The 22,660-nt window shown below is 42.4% G+C and overlaps 1 long non-coding RNA gene across 1 annotated transcript in view; it reads right to left on the reverse strand.

Moving 5' to 3' along the window:
- Positions 1-2,061: 2,061 nt before the first annotated feature.
- The window catches only part of LOC117043422, a 43,418-nt gene continuing 22,819 nt past the window's right edge, over positions 2,062-22,660 (reverse strand). The window contains exons 2-4 of the long non-coding RNA XR_004426185.1: positions 12,523-12,711; positions 8,167-8,279; positions 2,062-2,686 (exon numbers count right to left, since the gene is read on the reverse strand). This is a non-coding gene — a long non-coding RNA (uncharacterized LOC117043422). The remainder of the gene's footprint in view (positions 2,687-8,166; positions 8,280-12,522; positions 12,712-22,660) is intronic.

The raw sequence follows: 22,660 nt of genomic DNA on the forward strand, positions 1-22,660 counted from the left end.
CTTCCCTATACAGAACTGCCTTCAAATGTCTTCTAAAGGTTACAGAGTTGCTCATCACCTTGACATCTGATGGGAGGGCATTCCACAGGGTGGGTGCCACCACCGAGAAGGCCCTCTGCCTGGTTCCCTGTAGCTTCACTTCTCACAGTGAGGGAACCGCCAAAAGGCACTCGGTGCTGGATCTCCGTGTCAGGCTGAATGATGGGGGTGGAGAATACAAGTGTGCAGTACTGAGGCCCATGCATCAAGCAGCAGTCAAGAGCATCCAGATCTTATTAAAACGAAGAATGCTTACATCTGTTACTCAAGTTATTACAAAGCCACCAGTGTCATACTTAATAAATAACGAGGCAGGATTTTTAAACAGAAACCTGATGTAAACTTAACACACACCAAAAAAATAAATAAATCGTAACGTTAAAAGCGAGCTGCCTATGTAGAGGGGCTCTGATGATTTTCCACGCACAGGAGGAAAGTGGAGCAGCCTGTGCCAAAACTTAGCTCTTTTTGCTATAATCGCTGTGCTGGGATAGCTCTGCTTTAGTACTATTTGTGTAAAACAGCGTCCCAGTGAAATGTGGGCCAGGAGGGAAGGAGGGGGGGAAACGCAGAGAAAGAGAGAGAGAGAGAGAGCAGCCCAGACACTGCTGGTTTATTAAAGTGCCCTTCATTCACCTGCTCCATCCAAATCAAACAGCTCTGATTGGCGTTCTGTCTTGTAAAACGGGTATTGTGTGAGCAGTGGGCAGCTGGAGTCCTCTGAGAATCTTCACTTGTCAGAGATGAATCAATCATCTAGAAAGATGTCAGCATCTGCCCAAACCATTTTATATTAGAATAAATGGCAGATGGTGGTGTTTTTATATTTAATCAGTTCCACCAAATGCAGTTTCATCTCTTATAAAACTAAACCATCTGCAGCGTGTAGGTGTACAGATCTAGCTAAATGCCCGCTGCAGAACCCTCTTCTCTTAAAGGTAAACGGTACAAGTTAGTGGCAGCATTTTGGCACCATAAACTACAGGAGGAAGGGTAGGGGGGAGAGATTTGACTTTTGCTTTTTAAATATCAGTGTGTTCTTGCAAAGGCTTTCAGTGTTATCATGCCAGTAATTTGTGGGTAGTATCAAGGCCCATTTCTTAATTCATAATTTAGATGGCACATATCTGCGTCAGTCTGCCCTGGATTGCATGAAAAAATCACCTCCCCCACTATGTATGTATGAACATTTTTTTTTCCCTTTTTTCTTTTTTGCAAATGAAGTTTATTTTTTGTGCAATGAAGTTTATTTACTTCGCTCTGGGTGTAATATTTGTCCATCTGCAGGCCAGTGTGATGAATCTTTTACTTGCCAATGTGACAGGTTGCAATGCACACTTACCTGGGAGTGAGATAGATTGACTGAAACAGAACTTACTTCTGGGTAAACATGTATAAACTAGCACTTATCTTTAGATGGTTGTACTGTTATTCCCTGTTAAGTGAGCACAGAATGAATTTCGAAAAAATTGTAATCATTGCTTTAATCAATTTATTTTACTTAGCATTTTATTCATCAAACGTTGATAAATATTTTTATCGTTTTTCGTCACGAGCATTTTTCCTCATTGTTTTCGGGGCAGGGAGATGCTCAAATCATCTACTTCAGGGATGAGGAAACCTGTGGATGCCAGCTCAACAACTTTGTCTGGATTTTCACTCTTGGGAATATGACGGCCCTACCTAGACTACAACTTTCATTAACCCTTCCCAGGGGTGCCAACTTGAATAAAATATTGGGGGGAGGGGCTATGTAAGCCCTGCCCTGCATAACTGATCACATGATGCAGTGCATGCATACCATTTGAATGGCAATGCCCATCAACTTTGGGGGCCTAGCCCCCTCAAATATTTTATTCAGGGAACCGAAGGGACCTTGGCCCCTAGGAGTTGGCTCCTATGTCCCTTACCATTGGCATCTAGGCTGGCTGGGGCCAGGAAGTTGCCTTTTACCAAGTGAGGCTGCTGGTCCATTTAATCCAGTATTGTCTACACTCTCCCGGGTTCCAGGCAGGAGTCTCTCCCAGCCCTACATGGAAATACCAGGAATTGAACCTGAGACCTTCTGAATACAAGGCAAATGTGTTACCACTGAGCTACAACCCATCTGCAAAACCGATGGGAGCCTGGAGGACTACAGGTCCCACCCCACCCCCCGCTCTCACCATATAGTATACGTTTAGCTGCAGAAAGGCATGGTTTCTACCACTCCCAGTTAATCTTCCTTCCTTCCTTTCTTTTTTTGGTCACGATTTCTGAGTAGAGCAGGTTGGGTACGTTGGCTGCATGGTATTTAACCAAGATGAAAAATAAAAATAGACACCCACAACTTTAACGTAGATTATCTTTTGAGCGCATACGTCTGAGTAGCACCATCTGGGTGGGGTTTGACCAACAGCAGGTTAGAGAGCTGATTTCAAATACAAGCAGATGGATTTCCCCTTACTTTTGGCTGTGTGAAGCAAGTACACATCTTACCACCAACTGGACTATTTGTGAGCAAGTAGCATCGTGGAGAGATCGACTATTTCAATATATTGGACTGTGTTCCAGCGTATGCTTCAACTGCAGCGTTTTCTGGTGCTTCTCAATTCTTGGCAATCAACTTTTTGAATTGGAGTGTTTAGTATGTTCCAAGTCCAGTATCCTAAATGTGCCTACACCAAGTCAGAGGACATTTACCCCTTCTTGTCAGTGAACTAAAGTATATGTGCAATTACATTACTAAGTTGCTAAGAAAAGTCTGGATTTCTTTAAGCATGAACAAACACACAAACAAACACACAGAGAGAGACTTTTTTGGATTACCGTCTAAGGCTGCAGTCCTGTATCTACAACTAAGCATCATTGAACCCAGTGGGACCTTTTAAGACGGTCAAAAACTAAGGATGCTTCTAGGCCACTACTATTTTTGCCTGGGATTCAATCACACGGTGACAAATTCAGGTTGCACAATTATAGTGGATTTGGCAGTCCTGTGCAAAAAGAAAAAAGAAAAATCCTACTTATCAGATCAAAAGATCAGGAAAGGGCCGGGCAAATGCACAGGGAAGTAGGAATGTGGGCTACCATCTATTCAATTTGCATTTAAAGGCAGGCATACAGAATTTGAATTTTCCAAAACAATATGTGGCAGGTCACACGCTGGACTTTGTTTTCTCAGCTGGGCGGGAACAGCGTGATCTGAAAGTGTGAGATCAGCCCCTTGTCATGGTCAGATCACTTTCTGCTAAGCTTCAGGCTTTCAGCACCTTTTCCCCTCAGCAGAGGCGGGGGACCTATGAGATCATCATCCGAGGCCCTTCTCCGTGTGCCTCATCCACGAGGGGTCCACACTGAGAGCCAGTGTGGTGTAGTGGTTAAGAGTGGCAGACTCGTAATCTGGGGAACCGGGTTCATGTCTCTGCTCCTCCACATGCAGCTCCACATGCACCTTGGGCTAGTCACACTTCTCTGAAGTCTCTCAGCCCCACTCACCTCACAGAGTGTTTGTTGTGGGGGAGGAAGGGAAAGAAGAATGTTAGCCGCTTTGAGACTCCTTCGGGTAGTGATAAAGCGGGATACCAAATCCAAACTCTTCTTCAGAAGGTGGCAACACAAGAACGGGCCTTTTCTGTGGTGGTTCCCTGTTTGTGGAATGCTCTCCTCAGGGAAGCTCATCGGGTGCCTTTAGGTGCCAGGCAAAACCATTCCTCTTCAACCAGGCCTTTGGCTGATTAACATCCAATACCCTTTTAAAAATGTTGTGGGATTATTGGTTTGCTTTGCTCTTATTTTTTATTATGCTTTTTTTTTTGTTCCCAAGGTCGTATTTTTATGTTGTGAGCTGCCCTGAGGTTTATGGGCGAAGGGCGGTACACAAATTTCATAAATCAATAAAACACAATAAAATAAATAAAAAGCCAGGATCTTCAGAAACGGCAAGTTTTACTCTCAGCTACATATAATTGTGTATCTTAACAGCCTAATGCATATAAACAACACTTCCGATTGCCAAATACATTTCGACCATACGGATGTAATTTACCTATCAATATGTGCCACCGATGAAGACCGTATGGTAAAAATGTATTTGGCAACTGAAAGTGTTACTTGCATTAGGATGTTAAGTGGCACTCTCTTCTGTCATTAAAAAAGACCCCTAAGGATCGGTATTGGGGTCTGTGCTTTTGAGCTTGTTCATAAATGATCTGGAGTTGGGGTAGACAGCGAGGTTGCCAGGTTTGCTTGTTCAGGGTGGTTAGAACAAAAAGGGATTGTGAAGAGCTCTTAAAGGACCCCTTCACACAGAGTGAACGAGCAGAACAGTGACAAATGCAATTCAATGTAAACAAGTGTAAAGTAATGCATGTTGGGGGGACAACAAAAAAATCTTAATTTCACATATACACTCAAGAGGGATGAACTGGCGTTGACTGATAAGGAACAAGACCTTGGGGTCATAGCAAACAGCTTAATGGAGATGTTGACCCAGTGGGCGGAAGCTGTGAAAAAGACAAATCACATGCTAGACATTATTCGTTCGGGAATTGAAAAATAAAACTGCCAATATCATAATGCCGTTATACAAGTCTACGGAATGTTGTGTACTGTTCTGGACGCCTTACCTCAAAACAGATATTGTAGAGTGGGAGAAGCTTCAGAAAAGGGCAACCAAAAGGGATGGAGCGACTTGCCGATGAAGAATGGTTGCAGCGTTTGGGATTTTTTAGTTTAGAGAAGAGGCAAATAAGAGGTGACATGATAGAAACTTATAAAATTATGAATGGCTTGAAGAAAGTGGGTAATAGTTTTGTTTTGTTTTCATGCTTATTTCCATGCTTATTACATACATACAAAAAAAAAAAACCCCCCGAAAAGGGGTACAACTTAAGAGCGGAGGGAAAAGGAAAGAAAATAAAATTTACACAATCTGTTAATAAGATAAAAATTATCACAAAAATTGTGATTGCAATCTCATGTTACAATAAAAATAAAAATCTCATTATCTTTTATACCCAACTTCCCATTTATTCCTTAATTCTTTTTACATAAATTTACTGCCATATCAAAATACTATTTTTATATTAATATTTTCACAATTTATAAATGTTTCTATTTATATAAGCAATTAATAAAAACTGGTGGGATCACTCAAAAGCTGCTACAGTATAATTTTGTTTAAGATATGTTCTGAAGGCCTCCCATTTTGATACAAATTCAATTCTCGGTTTATTTTTTGTTTTTTCATATAGACTATCTAATTCAGCATATTCAGTCAATTTTTGTATCCACTCTTGTCTAGAAGGAATTACATAGCTCTTCCACCTTGTAGCTATAAGAACTCTCACTGCCACTGTTGCATACAAAAAAAAATCTTTAATTTTTTAAGGAATATCTGAATCAGTAATGCCCAACAGATATGCCTCTGGTTTCGAAGAAAGTGTGTGGGGGGGGATCTGCCCCTCTCCTAACACTAGAACTGGTTGGCCACAGGTTCTTGTTATGCTAAAAAAATTGTATTTCCTCATTCGGTTCAAAAGCTGTTTTACCTTACTGTTTTGTTTTTGATTGGTATATATTGTACACAAATATTTTGAGCAAAATTTACAGGGTGGGGTTGGTAGGTCGTAACTTTGTACATTTTGTTTCTCAACAAATCCATACATCAAGCAACAGATCAGTAAGAGCTGACTGCTCAAGACAGCAGTCCAATCAATGAAGTCTGGGATTAACCCAGAGTACTGAAATTAAATCCTGCTCCTGGAGCTATATCTTCACTGACCACCCATTGCCTTGGAAGATAGCCCTGTACGTGTGTGAAGCCTGGGGCAGCCCCCGTTGCTTCTGCCCAACACCACTCCAAATGGCCTGTCACCATAGGTGCTGGCTCCTGGGGGCCAAGGCACTTTGGGGGCCCCAATATTTTTGGGGGGAGGGGCAAACCCCCTTAATGTTCAGATGGCGTTCAGCTCCACCCCTTGGGTCCTCACGACTTTGTGTGTCCAATGTCAGGACATTGTGTGACCTCAGGGCATTGTGTGATGTTGCACACATAACGCCAGGACGTCGTGTCGAGCCCCCTCAATCGTCTGGGAAAACTGGCACCTCTGCCTATCACCAACTCTCTTCGTCCCCAACCACTAGCAATGTACAAGGCAGGGGAAGTCTGGTGTGCTCTAGCCAACAGTGGCTCTTCAAGGTCTGAGCCGGAGAGCCTTTCTTAGTCTGTCAGCTAAGATCCTTTAAGTGGCAATGGAACTCTGCTGTGACCTAGCTCCATCTGCCTCTGTATTTTCCTCCAAACCTGATGGAGCTTTGATAGCCTGGTTTGTGCATTCACATCGATGGCATTTTTCATGACTCGAATAAAAAAGAATGCTAATAATTGTGCAGAGACACCCTAAAAGAAATCACAACATCAACCAGCAGTATGTGGGGGTTTGAGTTTGGTTGTTTTGTTTGGGTTTTTTTAAGGAAATTCACAGCTTGCAACTTTTGGCTAAGCAGACTCCTACCAGCACACCCTTTAACTGAGCCAACCAACCACACAGGAAGACCACCTCTGCTGAGAATTCAGTGCATCTTTTATAGAAAATGACAATATGGCACGGGGATTATCTAGAGCTCTCCTGTAGTCCTAGTGCAACATGCAGTGGCCCTGTGATGTATGTCGGGGCAAAACTTTGTGAGTCCCGCCCCCCCTTATTTGAGGCAAATAAATCGCAAAGCCTACATGGCTCAGCTAGGTGGGCAAATCAAGATAACAGAGACAAAACCTTTGGTTCTGTGCTCTGAGACAAAAAGAGACCAAGTGCATCATTGATTTGAGGAGGGAAAAGAGGGGTCAGTGAGAAATGGGGTTCCATTTGCATTTAAATACAGACCTACCTAATTCACATTTTCTGAAACAATATGTGAACCGAAAGAGCCGTCCTTCAAAATTTGCACTTTTCCAAGTTTTGCAATGCGGTTCTCCAATGTAGCTATGTGAACAAAAATGAATATGCTAGAGGGGGAAAGTGTGCATAAAATGCATTTATTAATGAAAATGACATACAGAAATGCATTGTATCAGGGGAAATTGCTTTGCAAAAAAGGTATATTTTAGTCCAAATTGCATAAAAAAATGTATATATTGGGATAAATTTGCTCTAAAATACTGGTGAGTGTACATGAGCACATTTTTATTAAAAAAAAAACTCACATGTGGAAATGTGGAGAACTGAGCATACAATTAGAAAAACTAGAAACTGAGAGAAACTGAAATTGATAAATTCTCCCGACATGCTATGGGGCAACAAGACTAGCAGTTGAATCTTACTTCAACACTGGTAACAGGACAGCAGGCTAGTGGGCACAGAGGAGGCCACACAACAACCACAGCTCTGCCTTCACATCATGGATCTATAGACCTTTTCATCACAAATGAATATATTTGGTACAATGCGATGGTGAGCGTGAGACTTTGCATCTCTGAATCTGGCTTTGAATGGGGAAAATAACCCTGACGTGTACATTTAAAAAATCATTTTGGGTTTAAGACTGGTCTACAGCCTTCTCTCACACATGATGGTTTTAGCTCTACAAATAGTTTTTTGTTTTAGTTCAAACATGCAATCCCCGACCTACAATCCAAAATGACGCAGGAAAAATATTTATCTCGTGATTCTACCAAAAACGTAAAATGCCCTGCAGATTCCAGAAGGGAGGACATTTTGAAATGTGCAGAATTTCATTACAGCTGCAGTTTGATATGCATTTCCTTTGGAGTAAGCCACATGGAACTCAGTAGGATTTACTTTTGAGTAAGCATGCATGGCATTAGACTGGTAGAGGTCAATCACGAAATTGTCGATGCACTCATTACACTGTGCTTCAACAGAATGCATGCTGTGAAAATTTGCCGCTGATTGTAAATATGATTCGCTAACGTTCTCTGGGTTGAATTGTACTGTACTCTTGCCCCCCCCTTTCCATCTTTCCCCCTGCATGTAAATTGATCTACTGCGTCAAAACAGGACCATTTAAAACAAAAGGGGTTGATTTATAGCTGGTCCCTAGACTCATAAATCACACCTGCAGTGTGGTGCTCCAGGACCCCTGTGTTCTGCCAGCATTTACCTTTTATAAATGGTCGGGGCTTACCTCCCATTGTGACGGAGCCTAATACAATTGCATTCTTCTCTCCCAGCATTCCCTCTCATTATTCCCACTGGGGAATTCAGACCTCGTTTTTGCATCCATGTCAGGTTTCTTTTCTTAAAAAGAAAAACAGGAAAAGAAAAAGGAATGTTGAATTAAATATGTACACTTGTATTTTGTAGCTCTGCCTACTCTCACACGCGGGGTTGGGCCTCCACCCCACCCCTTTGAGTTACCTAACAAGAGAGAGAGAGAGAGAAACAAACATATTATTTTACTGATAAGATATCACATGCAGAGAGTTTGTGATCTGCAACTAGCTGAGATACCTGCTTTGGCCTTGATGCCTTTAAACGACTGGTATTTGACCCTATATCTTTTCATTTCCTTGGTCCTATTAAACAGGTTTTACCTGCAAGGTGTGTAAGAGAAGTGGGGGGTACTAATCAACTGGCCCTATCCAACCCTTTTCTGTATTATGTAACGCAATAGATAGTTGCTAGGCTCCTGAGAAATTTCGACCTGCTTTGGCACCAAGCATTTGCCCACCCAACATTTCCTACTGCTGATAGTTTATGAGCATTCCTCACACACAAATCAATGGGCAGGAACATGTGTTTATTATTGCTACTGGTATTAGATTTCACAGCCCACTCATCATTCCACTGAAGTCTGCACCCCAAGTGGAAAAGCACTACTGGATACAGCTCTAAGTCCCCATTTCCCTGCTCTTCCAGCAGGAAAGGAATGCTTAGGCCTTTCATGGTGGCATTAGGTGTGTGCATTGTGTGTATGCCTTCAACAGCAAACCATCAAGTTTGTTGAGCATTCATACTGATTTGTTTGCACAAAGTTTGCTCACAGGTTAGACAGTGTTGGCTATTGAGTGAGCATTCATTTTTAATTGTTTGCACTGGGGGAATTATACAATGTTGCATCAAGCATTACCCTACACTTCCAAGTGCATATTATTATTATTATTATCATTATTATTATTATTATTACCCTGCCCATGTGGCTGGGTTCCCCCAGCCACTCTGGGTGGCTCCCAACGGAATATTAAAAACATGATAAAACATCAAACATTAAAAACTTCCCTAAACAGGGCTGCCTTTAGATGTCTTCTAAAAGTCAGATAGTTGTTTATTTCCCTGATATATGATGGGAGGGCTTCCACAGGATGGGCGCCACCACCAAGAAGGCCCTTTGCCTTCCTAATCACAAAAGGTAAGTTGCGGGGGAGTGGCTTTGTTGCTCCAAAGCACCAAATCAACTTTAATTGCACAACCTAATTTTGATGGAGAGATCTCTATGTGGGACAAGAAGCTACACTTAGAACTGGATATGGAATAACTGATCGGTTCAAAATTGGAAAAGAAGTACGACAAGGTTGTATATTGTCTCCCTGCTTATTTAACTTATATGCAGAATTCATCATGCGAAAGGCTGGACTGGATGAATCCCAAGCCAGAATTAAGATTGCTGGAAGAAATATCAACAACCTCAGATATGCTGATGACACAACCTTGATGGCAGAAAGTGAGGAGGAATTAAAGAACCTTTAATGAGGGTGAAAGAGGAGAGCACAAAATATGGTCTGAAGCTCAACATAAAAAAAAACTAAGATCATGGCCACTGGTCCCATCACCTCCTGGCAAATAGAAGGGGAAGAAATGGAGGCAGTGAGAGATTTCACTTTCTTGGGCTCCATGATCACTGCAGATGGTGACAGCAGTCACGAAATTAATAGCCGCCTGCTTCTTGGCAGGAAAGCAATGACAAACCTAGAGAGCATCTTAAAAAGCAGAGACATCACCCTGCCGACAAAGGTCTGTATAGTTAAAGCTATAGTTTTCCCAGTAGTGATGTATGGAAGTGAGAGCTGGACCATAAAGAAGGCTGATTGCCGAAGAATTGATGCTTTTCAATTATGGTGCTGGAGGAGACTCTTGAGAGTCCCATGGACTGCAAGAAGATCAAACCTATCCATTCTTAAGGAAATCAGCCCTGAGTGCTCATTGGAATGCTCCAATACTTTCGCCACCTCATGAGAAGAGAAGACTCCCTGGAAAAGACCCTGATGTTAGGAAAGGTTGAGGGCACAAGGAGAAGGGGACGGCAGAGGACGAGATGGTTGGACAGTGTTTTCGAAGCTACCAACATGAGTCTGACCAAACTGCGGGAGGCAGTGGAAGACAGGAGTGCCTGGCGTGCTCTGGTCCATGGGGTCAAGAAGAGTCGGACACGACTAAACGACTAAACAACAACAATTTTTGATTGAATCTCCGAGCTCTCAAATAGCAACAGTTTGGAAGCACCTCAGGAAACCTATGTACATGGCTTGTACTGTGATGGAATCTCCTCTCATGTCGGTTTCAAAAGACTAGAACTGAAAAGATAAGGAGCTGGATACAGTACCCAAATATATCAAGAAGCAAATTCTTTACTCAATAGAGGTCTTTAGCCTCCCCCCCCCCCGGACCATTCACACATTAAAATAGCAGCATTCCTGTGCATTCTTCAACATGAATAAGTGGGGCCAGGGGCAGAGAGCTGAACGAAGGATTTCCCTTACTCCTTCCCCCATTTAATTGACACATGAAAAAGATAGTCCAGCTAATCTCTAAAAATGGTAATCCTTACAGTCTGAAATTGTTTTAGAAGAAAATCCAGGCGCCCTGACAAACAGGCTGAAAGGCTTTAATTGAGCAATGGCCTGGATCTGACCCTTATCCTGATCTCAGGGCCGATCTTACGTGCTCCAGAAGACGCATCCAATAGCGAAGCAGGATTCCATACTCAGCATTCCATTTCACTTGCAAAATCTTTATTCAGGAAATTTATTCTCTCAGCTATGGTGATGGGAATACACTGGGGTTTTGTTTGTTTGTTTGTTTTGCTTATCTAGACCTTCTAAGTCAGAAATTGCTCATTCCAAATTCTGCATTTGGGCTTTGTAACACCGCTGATGTATATAACACACGCAGGGCCGGATTTAGGTTTGATGAGGCCCTAAGCTACTGAAGGTAATGGGGCCCTTTATATGTCCAGTTGTCCTTTGTCAACAACAAATTGTCACTGTTTTTTGTGTTGAATAAATGCTATATGGTAATTTATGGACCTAATAGGTATCTAAAGCTATTTGCATATGTTGCCATGCAACCAGTCCATGCAGAATGTAGGCACCCTATATATAGAAATGAGCAAACCAGTGATATTTTAGAGAGCAGGCGGGGCCCATTATTAACATCACAGGAGATGTAGATGTAGAGATATCCCTAAGAAGGACCATACAGTATGTGCAGTGATGGCCGGATGCTGAGTGACTCTGAGTGGGAAGTCTAGGAAAAGGCTGGGGTTTGATTGGAGTGAATGAAATCCTGAATACTGACTGACAGAGGCTCTACAGAGTTTCAGGCAGGGATCTCTCCTCCTATGTAGAGATGCTAGGGAATGAAACTGGGACATTCTGCATTCAAAGCAGATGCTCTACCATAGGTCTCGGGAAATTATATCCTTCCTAGAATCAGTCCCCACTAGGGATGGGTGAATTTGTAATTTTTTGTTTCTCTCAGTTTCTCATTTTTCCAGTCTTAAATTCAGTTGTCCACATTTTCACATCAGTCACTTTTTTTTTCATTTCATGAAAATTCATCAGCGTTTTAGTGCAAATTTACCATGACATGCATATTTTTGCAAAGCAGTTTTCCCTTATATAGTACATTGTGTATATCATTTTCACTAACAGATGCTTTTCTGTGCATCTCTCCCCTAGTGTGTGCATTCTTGCACACATTGCTTGTCCGGGGAACTGCAGTGCAAAATTCAGAGAAATGTGAAATCAGAAGGAGCCTGGTGTAAGTGATGCACTGGTCACGGGCAAACACTTACCTGTGCAGGTGTTATTATATGCAGCCAAAATCACTTTTTAAAAGGCATTTAATCTTTATACAACTGCTCTGTGGGCCTTGTATTTTATTTAAACAAGTGATCACTTTGGCAAATTGGGACTTGATGCATTGTGTTATATCCTTGGGGAGTTTGGTAGATATTGTCATAATATCACCACCATTAATTTCAAGGCTTGATTTAGGATTGAAAAAGCTGTTGCACCTTTAAGGATTAATAAAACAGAAATTCAGACTGAAGTGGCACTGTGAACTTCTTCAGAACAAATTGTGTTTGTTTCCTTTTAGCACAGAAGTGGTATAGCAGTGTGGACTCCCTAGAGATGCCACAGCTATTTTCAGTGGTGACAAGCACCCACCCAGAGCATGACTTCTAACCCGTTCAAACCTCTTGGAATACTAAGCAGAAACTCTTTCTCCATAAAGCAAACGGAACAAACAACACACTCACCACTAATGCCCTTTTATTCCTGTAGCATCTGCCTCTCTTTCTATGGCATGCCGGCTTTGCAAGTTGATCGTGTGGTTTTTCCACTCATAGATTTCAAAGGGAGCCTGGATTAGACCAAATATGCTCTCAATCTAGGGCATGAGATTCCGCAGGGAACTGTGCATTTAAACCAAGGGCGATATACAGCATCTAATTAGAAATGAACAACAATAGAAGAGCAATGATTCATCCTTAATACATTATGATAACTCTTATTAGGGATGCAAAGCCATCTCATCTATGCTTTGGTTATCAACTCAGAAATTATAAAGTAAATTAGGTCTTCAGCAAGCTGATGTAATACTGGGGGGGAGGTGTGTGTGTGTGTGTGTGTGTGTGTGTGTGTGTGTGTGTGTGTGTGAAAAATAAAGTTCAAGCATATAAAATGTTATTTTACATTAAATGAACCTGCTTGACAGGAGGAAGGAATACATCTACGAACTGCAAAAACATGTATTAAAGGCACAATAAATTGTTTATGAAGTTCAAATGGAAGTTCGAAAGTGTTTTAAACAACCACAGTTACCCCAGATGGCAGGATCCAGACTTAATCCAGACTGAAAGCAGAATGTTGAGGATGAACATGAATAATTCCAGACTGTGGGAAGACTACATTTTTGTGTTACCGGCAAGTTTATGGACATGCAGCATGAGAGTAGAAGTCTATTCCTCTTCCAGGAACTCTGGAATTTGTAGCTCTTTGGGGAGAATAAGGGTCTCCTAACAACTCTCAGCACCCTTACAAACTACAGCTCCCAGAATTCACTGGGGGAAACCGTGGTATTATGCTGCTTAAAATGTATAGTGCACACAGGGCTCGATTGTGGGAGCAACGGGAACAATGGAGGTGGGAGATAGAATTGAATATCCTGGAAGAGGGGATTGGCTAGTTTGCTGCAACCCTGAACAAGATCACTGCACACTGGAATATTTTGTTGCAGGTCTTGTCTTTTCTGTTATCTGGGCGGTACTTTTCCATGGAACCAGTCTACACATTTTAAATAGAGCTAAGCATATCTACTGTGGCAGCAATAGGTTAGTGTGTCTGGCTGTTAACCAGAAGGTTGGTGGTTCGAGCCCATCCATGGATGACTGTGGGCAGGGTTTGGACCAGATGATCCCTGGGGTCACTTTCAACTCTGCAATTCTATGATTCTGTGAGTCTACTTATCCTTTGAGTAAGAAATGATAAAAATGAACGTGGTAAAACACAAACTGGGTTCAAGTCCACACTCAGTCATGGGCCAGTCACTGTATTAGATTATAAATGTAAAAAGGAGGGGGAGCTAAAAGGTAAAGGAACCCTGGATGGTTAAGTCCAGTCAAAGGTGACTATGGGGTGTGGCGCACATCTCGCTTTCAGGCGGAGGGAGCCGGCATTTGTCCACAGACAGCTTTCCGGATCACGTGGCCAGCATGGCTAAACCGCTTCTGGCGCAACAGAACACCGTGACAGAAACCAGAGCATACAGAAACGCCTTTTACCTTCCTGCCACAGCAGTACCTATTTATCTACTTGCACTGGCATGCTTTCAAACTGCTAGGCTGGCAGGAGCTGGGACAGAGCAACAGGAGCTCACCCCGTTGTGGGGATTCAAACCGCCAACCTTCTGATCTGCAAGCCCAAGAGGCTCAGTGATTTAGACCACAGCGCCACCCGCGTCCCTGCATTATAAATGTAATGAATAATAAACCAACAGATCCTAAGGAAATACAGAACTGCATTATTCTGCCAACTATGTATAACAACTTCTTTTCCATTGTCCTCTCATCAACACACTGTTAATTCTTGCATACTGTTTCATTGCCTTTATGGCAATAATTGCCAACCTGGCTCTCCTTAAACTACGACTCCTATCATAGTTGACCACTGAACATTTTGGCTAGCGCTGAAGTGAGTTGGGTCCAACAACGTTTTGAGGTCCCCATGTTGGTTATCCCTGCTTTATAGCACAGAACTACTCAACTGGATCTGTGAATGAAATATGTCTATTGCTGTGGTTCCCAACGTGGGGCACACGCCCCACAGGGGGGCAATTTGATTTTTAAGGGGGGCAATTTGAGAATGAGTTAGGCCAAGCTAATGGCCTCCTAGGCTTCCTCCACATGAATAGGAGCTCACTTTTTGAAAAATAAGAATTATATGTCACAGGGGGGCATCAGGATTTTAGTGATGCTTAGGTGGGGCATGGCCAAAAAAGGTTGGAAACCACTAGTCTATTGCAAGACAAATCATATATTGATAATGAGAGCCAGTGTGGTGTAATGGTTAAAGAGTGGTTGACTCGTAATCTGGGGAACCGGGTTCGCGTCTCCGCTCCTCCACATGCAGCTGCCGGGTGACCTTGGGCTAGTCACACTTCTCTGAAGTCTCTCAGCCCCACTCACCTCACAGAGTGTTTGTTGTGGGGGAGGAAGGGAAAGGAGAATGTGAGCCGCTTTGAGACTCCTTCGGGTAGTGAAAAGCGGGAAATCAAATCCAAACTCTTCTTCTTCTTCTTCTTCATCTACAAGTCAGGCACCATAAAAATATTTTTGTATAAATGCATTTCCTTCTCTGCATCGATTCTGACAGGGCTATAAATGAGGTGCAGAGAGACTTGCTGGGATTCTTTTTTATAAACTGATTACAAATATATAAGCATTTGCACATGTTTATGCCACGTACTTATATTTTGGAAAAAACATAAATATTTGACCTGCTTCCATGATGCAGTGCTAATAAAATCTTTTAAAACAACAGGTTTCAAGAGGGATTTGCAATAGGAATGAAAGGTAATTGCATTAAATTGCATTAAATTGTTTTTCATAATACTATTGCTTTCTTTACTTATAGTGTTACCTTTTTAGTGTCCTTGATTAAATAATGTTAAGCAATTAATTGCATTTTGGGGTTGCCAATCATGGGACACAGGTGGCGCTGTGGTCTAAACCAGTGGTCCTCAACCCCCGGGCCATGTACCGGTCCGTGGACCAGTACCGGTCCGTGGATCAAATGGTACCAGGCCACCCAAGGAACATTAAATTATTTCCATTTTATTCACTGTGGTGTATTTCTCTCGGGTTTGTGCGACATTCCATGGGCGAGAGGTTAACCGGGTGTAACTGTATTTTATTTTGAAGGCACATTTAAATACAATTAAATTAAAATTATTAAATCAAAACAATCTAAAATATAAACAATCAACCCCCTCAGTGGGCAGCGGTAAAATTATCAAACGTTGACTGGTCCGTGGCGATGAAAAGGTTGGGGAGCACTGGTCTAAACCACAGAGCCTAGGGCTTGCTGATCAGAAGGTCGGCGGTTTGAATCCCCATGATAGGGTGAGCTCCCGTTGCTCGGTCCCTGCTCCTGCCCACCCAGCATGAAAGCATGTCAAAGTGCAAGTAGATAAATAGGTACCTCTCCGGCGGGAAGGTAAACGGCGATTCCGTGCACTGCTCTGGTTTGCCAGAAGCGGCTTAGTCATGCTGGCCACATGACCCGGAAGCTGTACGCCGGCTCCCTCGGCCAATGAAGCGAGATGAGCGGCGCAACCCTAGAGTCAATTCGCGACTGGACCTATCAGTCAGGGGTCCCTTTACCTTTACCTTTACCTTTAATCATCTAAATAATGGAGTAAGCAGCAGTTATTGTTGTTGTTGTTGTTGTTGTTGTTGTTAATTACTTGTACCCTGTCCATCTGACTGGGTTGCCCCAGTCACACTGGACATGAAATTAGCAGCAGCTGTGTAACTTAATTACTTAATTGAATAAATTTGGTTTTGCATCATATAAAAGAGCAGCCACTGGACACCCTGAAAAGCTGGTCTCAAAGGGTGCCCCCACATAAGGGGATTATTGTGTTAGTTTTCTTGGTTATAGTACTACTGCTTCTGTCATTTTTCCCCCAACGTCCTTTTACAATGCATTACTGGTGGCATTACGCGACTGTAGCTTTTCGATCAATATGCTCCCATGTCACACTTAATTTCACTCACACCAGCGGATGTGGTATGACACAAGGCATGTCACCATCACCGCCCTTTATGTACACGGGTGCTTCTGCCCGCCCCCCACGCACCACATGTGAAAATGGCAGGAAAGAACTGCATGCTGGGATACCATCCCAATCTTCATCTTGCGATTTTCCATGTTAACGGAGATGCAAGCAATTTTTTTTTTAATGGGAGCAATTAACAGGAAGATGAGTGCTTAATGTCCACTAGAGTCACAGAAATGGCAATGTTCTGCCTCCCTTACAACGCTTTGCTATACTCGCTGTTCAGCAAACCGGCAAGGCATGAGCAAAAAATGACCCACTTGCATCTCCCAACTTATTTTTAGCCCCGAGTTCAGTTCCAATCCTTTTAATCTTTTGAAATCATGAATTTCCAGTATGACAGATAAAAGATCAGATATGTGTGGAGTTTTTACCCATCTCTTCAAAAGGAGAGCTGCTGACTGTCTACTGTATTATAGTGGAAGTGGCGCTTGAATAACAATAGAAGGAACAGGCCTATTATTGCCTTAAGCTATAATTAGTTTTCTGTCAAAGAAGTAAGCAGATTTCAATCAGAACTGGGTTTTTTTCTAAAAAGAAAAAAGGGTGGGGGGAGAAAAGAATTGAGGATTTTTGCAGCAGAATAAAGTGATTAATTCTCCTCCCACAGAAGTCATACCCCTAGACTGCTTTTACGGGCCTGTAGAAAAGTATAGAACTTTTACACATTTCTAGAATGAGAGAAGTTGTTGTTGTTGTTGCCTACTGAACTGTCACAGCTATCCACAAAGAATCCTGGGATCTGTAGTTTTGTGAGGGTGCAGAGAACTACCTGGTAAAGATCCATAATGTCCCTCACAGAACTACTGTTCCCAGAGTTCTGAGAGAAAGAGAGAAATCAATGTTCAAATCAATTTAAATGTGGGTAGCGTAGGGGCACCCTTAGTGACACAGGTGGAATCTACACACATTTAAAAACCGTTCTGAAAATGCTTTTTTTTAAAGTGGTTTTTAAAAATACATTGAATTTTCCATAAGGCTCACCATCGCCATCTAGTGTCACATTGTATGTTGCACTTAAAACACACTTAAAATGTTTTATTTGCAACTGAGTCCAAAGTTCAAGTCTTGGGGAAGGCATGGCAAACAGGGGTACAGAAATGGCTGCCAGGTTGTAAATGGATTCCAATGCCTTAAATATTTCAGAGTTTATAAATGCTGAAAGAAGAAGAGGAGGAGGAGGAGTTTGGATTTGATATCCCGCTTTATCACTACCCGAAGGAGTCTAAAAGCGGCTAACATTCTCCTTTCCCTTCCTCCCCCACAACAAACACTCTGTGAGGTGAGTGGGGCTGAGAGACTTCAGAGAAGTGTGACTAGCCCAAGGTCACCCAGCAGCTGCATGTGGAGGAGTGGAGACGCGAACCCGGTTCACCAGATTATGAGTCTACCGCTTTTGAACCACTACACCACACTGGCAGCAATGAAGTCATGGATCACTAGGAAATATGAAGGAAAGGAAACTGGTGTGTGTGTGTCTTTTCCAGTGACTGAAACTTGAGAATGGAGACATTCATCTCTCTTCTACCAGCTCCTTTGCTAAAATATTAGTTTAATATTATTTGAGAGATTCATCTCCTTCTCACCCTCCTCTCCCCTCCCTGCTCTTTGTTGGCATCTCATTAGAGCCCATTAGTGCAATACTTGTTACAGTTCATTTAGGGAGGGGGGGGGAATCATTAAGAACATGTCACTTCAAAACTGTGCGACATAACATGAAATTGAAATGACCTTCGTTCTGGCACGGAGCAGCACTGACTTAGAGAGAGCACTCCTGAATTCTTCTTCTTCTTTTTTTGTTAATGTTACTTAGCCTGATAATAGAATTCCAGCAGCATGCCAAGACAGTGAAGACCATTACCTACTGCTTGGTAGCAGAAGTCTGCAGATTTCAGCTAGAACAAAGGCATTAAGGGTTAGTAACCTTTCCTTGTGAAACTGAACTAGAAAAGGGTGAGAAGAATTGCAGGGGGGACTGGGAAGGAATATATCACAGAGAGGACAAGGATGGAATTAAGAGTCTCGGGCTGTTTTCACACCATGCACTTAAAGAATCCTGGGAACTGCCGTTTGCCAAGGGTGCTGAGAGCTGAAGCTCTGTGGAGTGTAAGTCAGGATTCTTGGGCAATGATAACGGCTTTGAAGGCATGGTGTGCATGCGGCTTCGATTGCGGGTTTTAATTCTGAATTTATGGTTGCGGTTGCTTCGATTTGTGTTATAGGTTTATTATCGCATTTTTATCTGTAACCTTTTCCTCAAGAGGAGCTCTGGGAATTGTACGCAGCTCCCACCCCGCCATTACTCCTCACAGCAGCCTGTGGGGTAGATTAGGCTGAGAAACAGTAACTGGCTTTGCGCAAACAAATCAGGATGACTGTTCAATAAGCGGGTCATCTGGAAGCAACCCCAAGTTGTAACGCTCTAAACACAACACCACACGGGCTTTTATTATCATTGCATGCAGCGCATTGGAGATTGCCTTGGGCACTGGGAAATGTGCAAATATGATTTTTGATTTAGTTTTTAAAAAAGAAAGAACAAATGCATGAGGATATAGATCTAAGCCCAACAATCAACTGAGCCAATAGTCGTCATTTGATTAGACTAAAGTTGCTTCCACATGGGAACACTTTAGCACTCTGGAAGCTTTTATTTTTCTCAATAAGCTGGAAGTGAAAGAAGAATAGGGGTGTCAAGTAGTATTTAATATAATGCCCTATTGTTTCCTCCCCCCATGCCCAAGATCCTTCTACAATGTTTACCCACAGGTGATTCCCACATGCCAAAAATCCTTTTCCAATTATAATTAAAAGCTTCCGTTTTGTTGATTTTGCCCATTTTATTGCTTCCTGTTCTGTGTGGTTGTGTGATAAGTGACGAATTACCCAAAGGGTGCAATCCTGTACATTAGGGATTGCCAACCTGGTGCCCACAGATGCCATGACACCCATGAAAGCCTTATTTGGCATGCCTGGGCATCATGGAGAGAAACAGCACTGACTATACTCTCTCTAATTTTGTGTTATGCCGCCCAATGGCAGCCATGTTGTGTTATTCCACATCTCCATGGCAGCCATTTTGTGACTAGCACCCGCAACACTTTTCCAAAATTCAAAATGTACCCACTGGTCCAAAAAGGTGGATGACCTTTGCTATACATGTTTACTTAGAAGTAAGCCCTATTCACGTCTATGAGACTCCCCAGAAAACGTGTTTAGAATTGCAGCCTGAATTGCCCCTTATTAATTAGCTTCCGATCCATGCTGGGAAAGGTGTTAATTACTGGTTTCTTTGCATTATTTTTATTTTATTTCTTTGCACTTAAGCAATTAACCCTGACTTGCTAATTAGAATCATCTGTCTATGGAATTATATGGTTGAGGAAATGGCACAAACCCTAAATCTCCTGTCTAAATCTTAACATGGGTAAATCATGTAACGGTTTGGTTATGAGCTGGCAATGGTGGAATAGGAGCGCTGAGTCTTCAGGGGGATGTTCCTTTTTTAAATAAAACATTTAAACACTGCTTTTCAGGACAGCTGTCCTCACAAGGCAGGATGTGAGGAAATGAACAGAATACAGCATGAGGGCAAAGTGAGATGATATTGTAGGTGCGAAGTTTCCAATGAATGTATTTATTCTGTGTTTATAACTATGTTTAATAACTATCCGCAGGACCATTTAAATAAAAAAGCTAAATCTAGATGTAATAGTCACTGTACGCCATATTCAGAGTAGCCCCACTGAAATCAATAACTTGCCTCTTAGTTTTACTGAGTCTACTCTTGAGTATGACTAACCTTGAATATATCATCCATAGTCTCACTTGACACCCGTGTGTGGATGCCCTTTTTATTTCTTGGTATCTGTTCACTAGATGGTGACAGTGAGCTATGGCAATGTATTTTTCAAAACGTTTTTGTTTTTTTTAAGCATTTTCACAGTGTTGTTTTTTTAAATACATGTGTAGATTCCATTTCAATGGTGTGGCGAGCTCCACTGCCATGAAGACACCTTCTGTGCCCAGCGTAGCAAAAAAAGCCATTGAACAGGGTGTTTTGGAACAAAGTGTTAATGGCTTTGGTTCTGCTGGATCCAAAGAGTTATGGATTTCCAGAGTGACCCAATCCTCAGGTCATATTTCCCCCCTGAACAAAAGTTCTGGTCGCTTCAAAAACCCAACTTTAAAGAGCTATATTTTCAGCTGCTCAACAGTCCGTGGAGTGGGCAGAGCAGGTACTAGTGCAATTAAAAAGAAAACCAAGTGTCACAACCTTGCCAAACCGTCTCCTCATTGCCCAAGGCAGACACCTCAGAAACATCCACCAACCTTGCATCATGTCCACCACATCACTGAAAGAGAAGGAAGAAGCATGCTCGATCTGTTCCTGAAACGACCAATGCCATGATTAGGCAAACTATCACAAGTCCCCAATTGTTGCTAAACAAATTTTAAAATAATGGGAGGACAGGCCTAACCAACAAAAATGCGAGGACAGACCATGCTAGCTATGCCGTAAGTTACTTCAAAGCTCATTTCAAGCTCTCATAGATCTTAGAAGCTGCAACTTCAGAACTCTGTCTAGTCAAATAAGAATGTTTAGACTGTGCAGAAGATGTTCTACAGCTGCAGGCATGTCACTCCGATGCCGAGGGTCATTAACTTTCTGCACAATTCGTTCATTTCCCCCTCAGCTTAGGATCTCCTCCCCACTGTCAAGCTGCAAAACTCCAAGACATGACTGGTTCCTCAGATCTGCTTGAATGAGGGGGTCCATTGCTACTCCACCGGGTGCACTTTCTAAGCATTTCCAACAGTGGCCCTTCTCTTAAGGTCTAGAAACACAAAAGACATTTTGTAATTACCAATCCTTGAAATCGAATTGGTGATGTTTCAGTGCATGACCCATAAAGGAGAGCTGTGGGGAACGCACATGTGTTTGACATACACTTTCCACCTCTTCGAGACTTACAGATGGAATCAAGATGTGCGAACAAGGCTTCCCTAACAGAGACAAGGGGATCTCAAGGTACCTGGCAGAGTGCCATGTGTCAGGGTTAAAGGAAGCAGATACGGCATGGGGTTTGGGACCCGCCTAGGTGCTGCTGATGATATCAGATTCCAGAACCTTACAGCAATAGGACTTTGCGAATAATGAAAAGCAACACAGCAATTCCTTTGGGAGAGGCTGGCTGCCAAATGGATGTGAATGTTAACGAGAGTGTCTTCTCCATTCTGGGATGTAATAACGATTGTTTGATGGGGCTGTGTGCTTTCCTTCATTTGGTGTTCTTTATTAGAAAAAAGAAAACTCCATATCAAATAAGAAAGAGAGAGAATAATTGTGTTATTTGCGTATGAGCTGTGAAACCACCAGCAACTGTTTCCTGCAACAAACAGCCTCTGTGGAACTTGTAGCAGAAATTTCGCGTGCGACTGTTAAGTGATGGGAGAATGTTATAGAGCATGAACGTACCATTATCCGCAGCCTAAACTAATCTACTGCACAGTAGTATCACTGAAGTCAACATGATGGCTCCCAACAATAAAGTATGAGTTGTTCACAGTGCAATCCTGTGCATATCTACTCAGAAGTCATTCTTATTAAGTTCCTTTAAATTCAAAGGGATTACCGGTAACTCCTGGGTCTGCTTGTATCCGGCAACCAGATTAAACACAGCAACACTTAACACTAGATGCCAATTTGTGTACACCTGCCCTGCCTTCCTCCTTTTTGCTCAAGGATATTTCTGGTTGAAGGAACAGTACAGGCAGAACCAATGACATGGTTCTTTCCGACATATACAGTAAGTGCTTAAGAGAATATTATGCATATCAACCCCATAGGCAGTGTGGGTCCTAATGTGTATTCACAGTAAATATCACTAGTTGGAGCTAGTGATATTAATGCTATAAAATTTATAGCATAAAAGATGCACCAGGCAATATTTGCGTGGCCAGGCGGAGTCCCCCGAACCCTGGGCAGCCCCTGAGGGAAATAACGACACGTGACAACGTTGTATGGGATTAAATTGGCCACAACTTTATTAATA

The sequence above is a fragment of the Lacerta agilis genome, chromosome 3, assembly GCF_009819535.1.
Source record: "Lacerta agilis isolate rLacAgi1 chromosome 3, rLacAgi1.pri, whole genome shotgun sequence".
NCBI lineage: Eukaryota > Metazoa > Chordata > Lepidosauria > Squamata > Lacertidae > Lacerta > Lacerta agilis.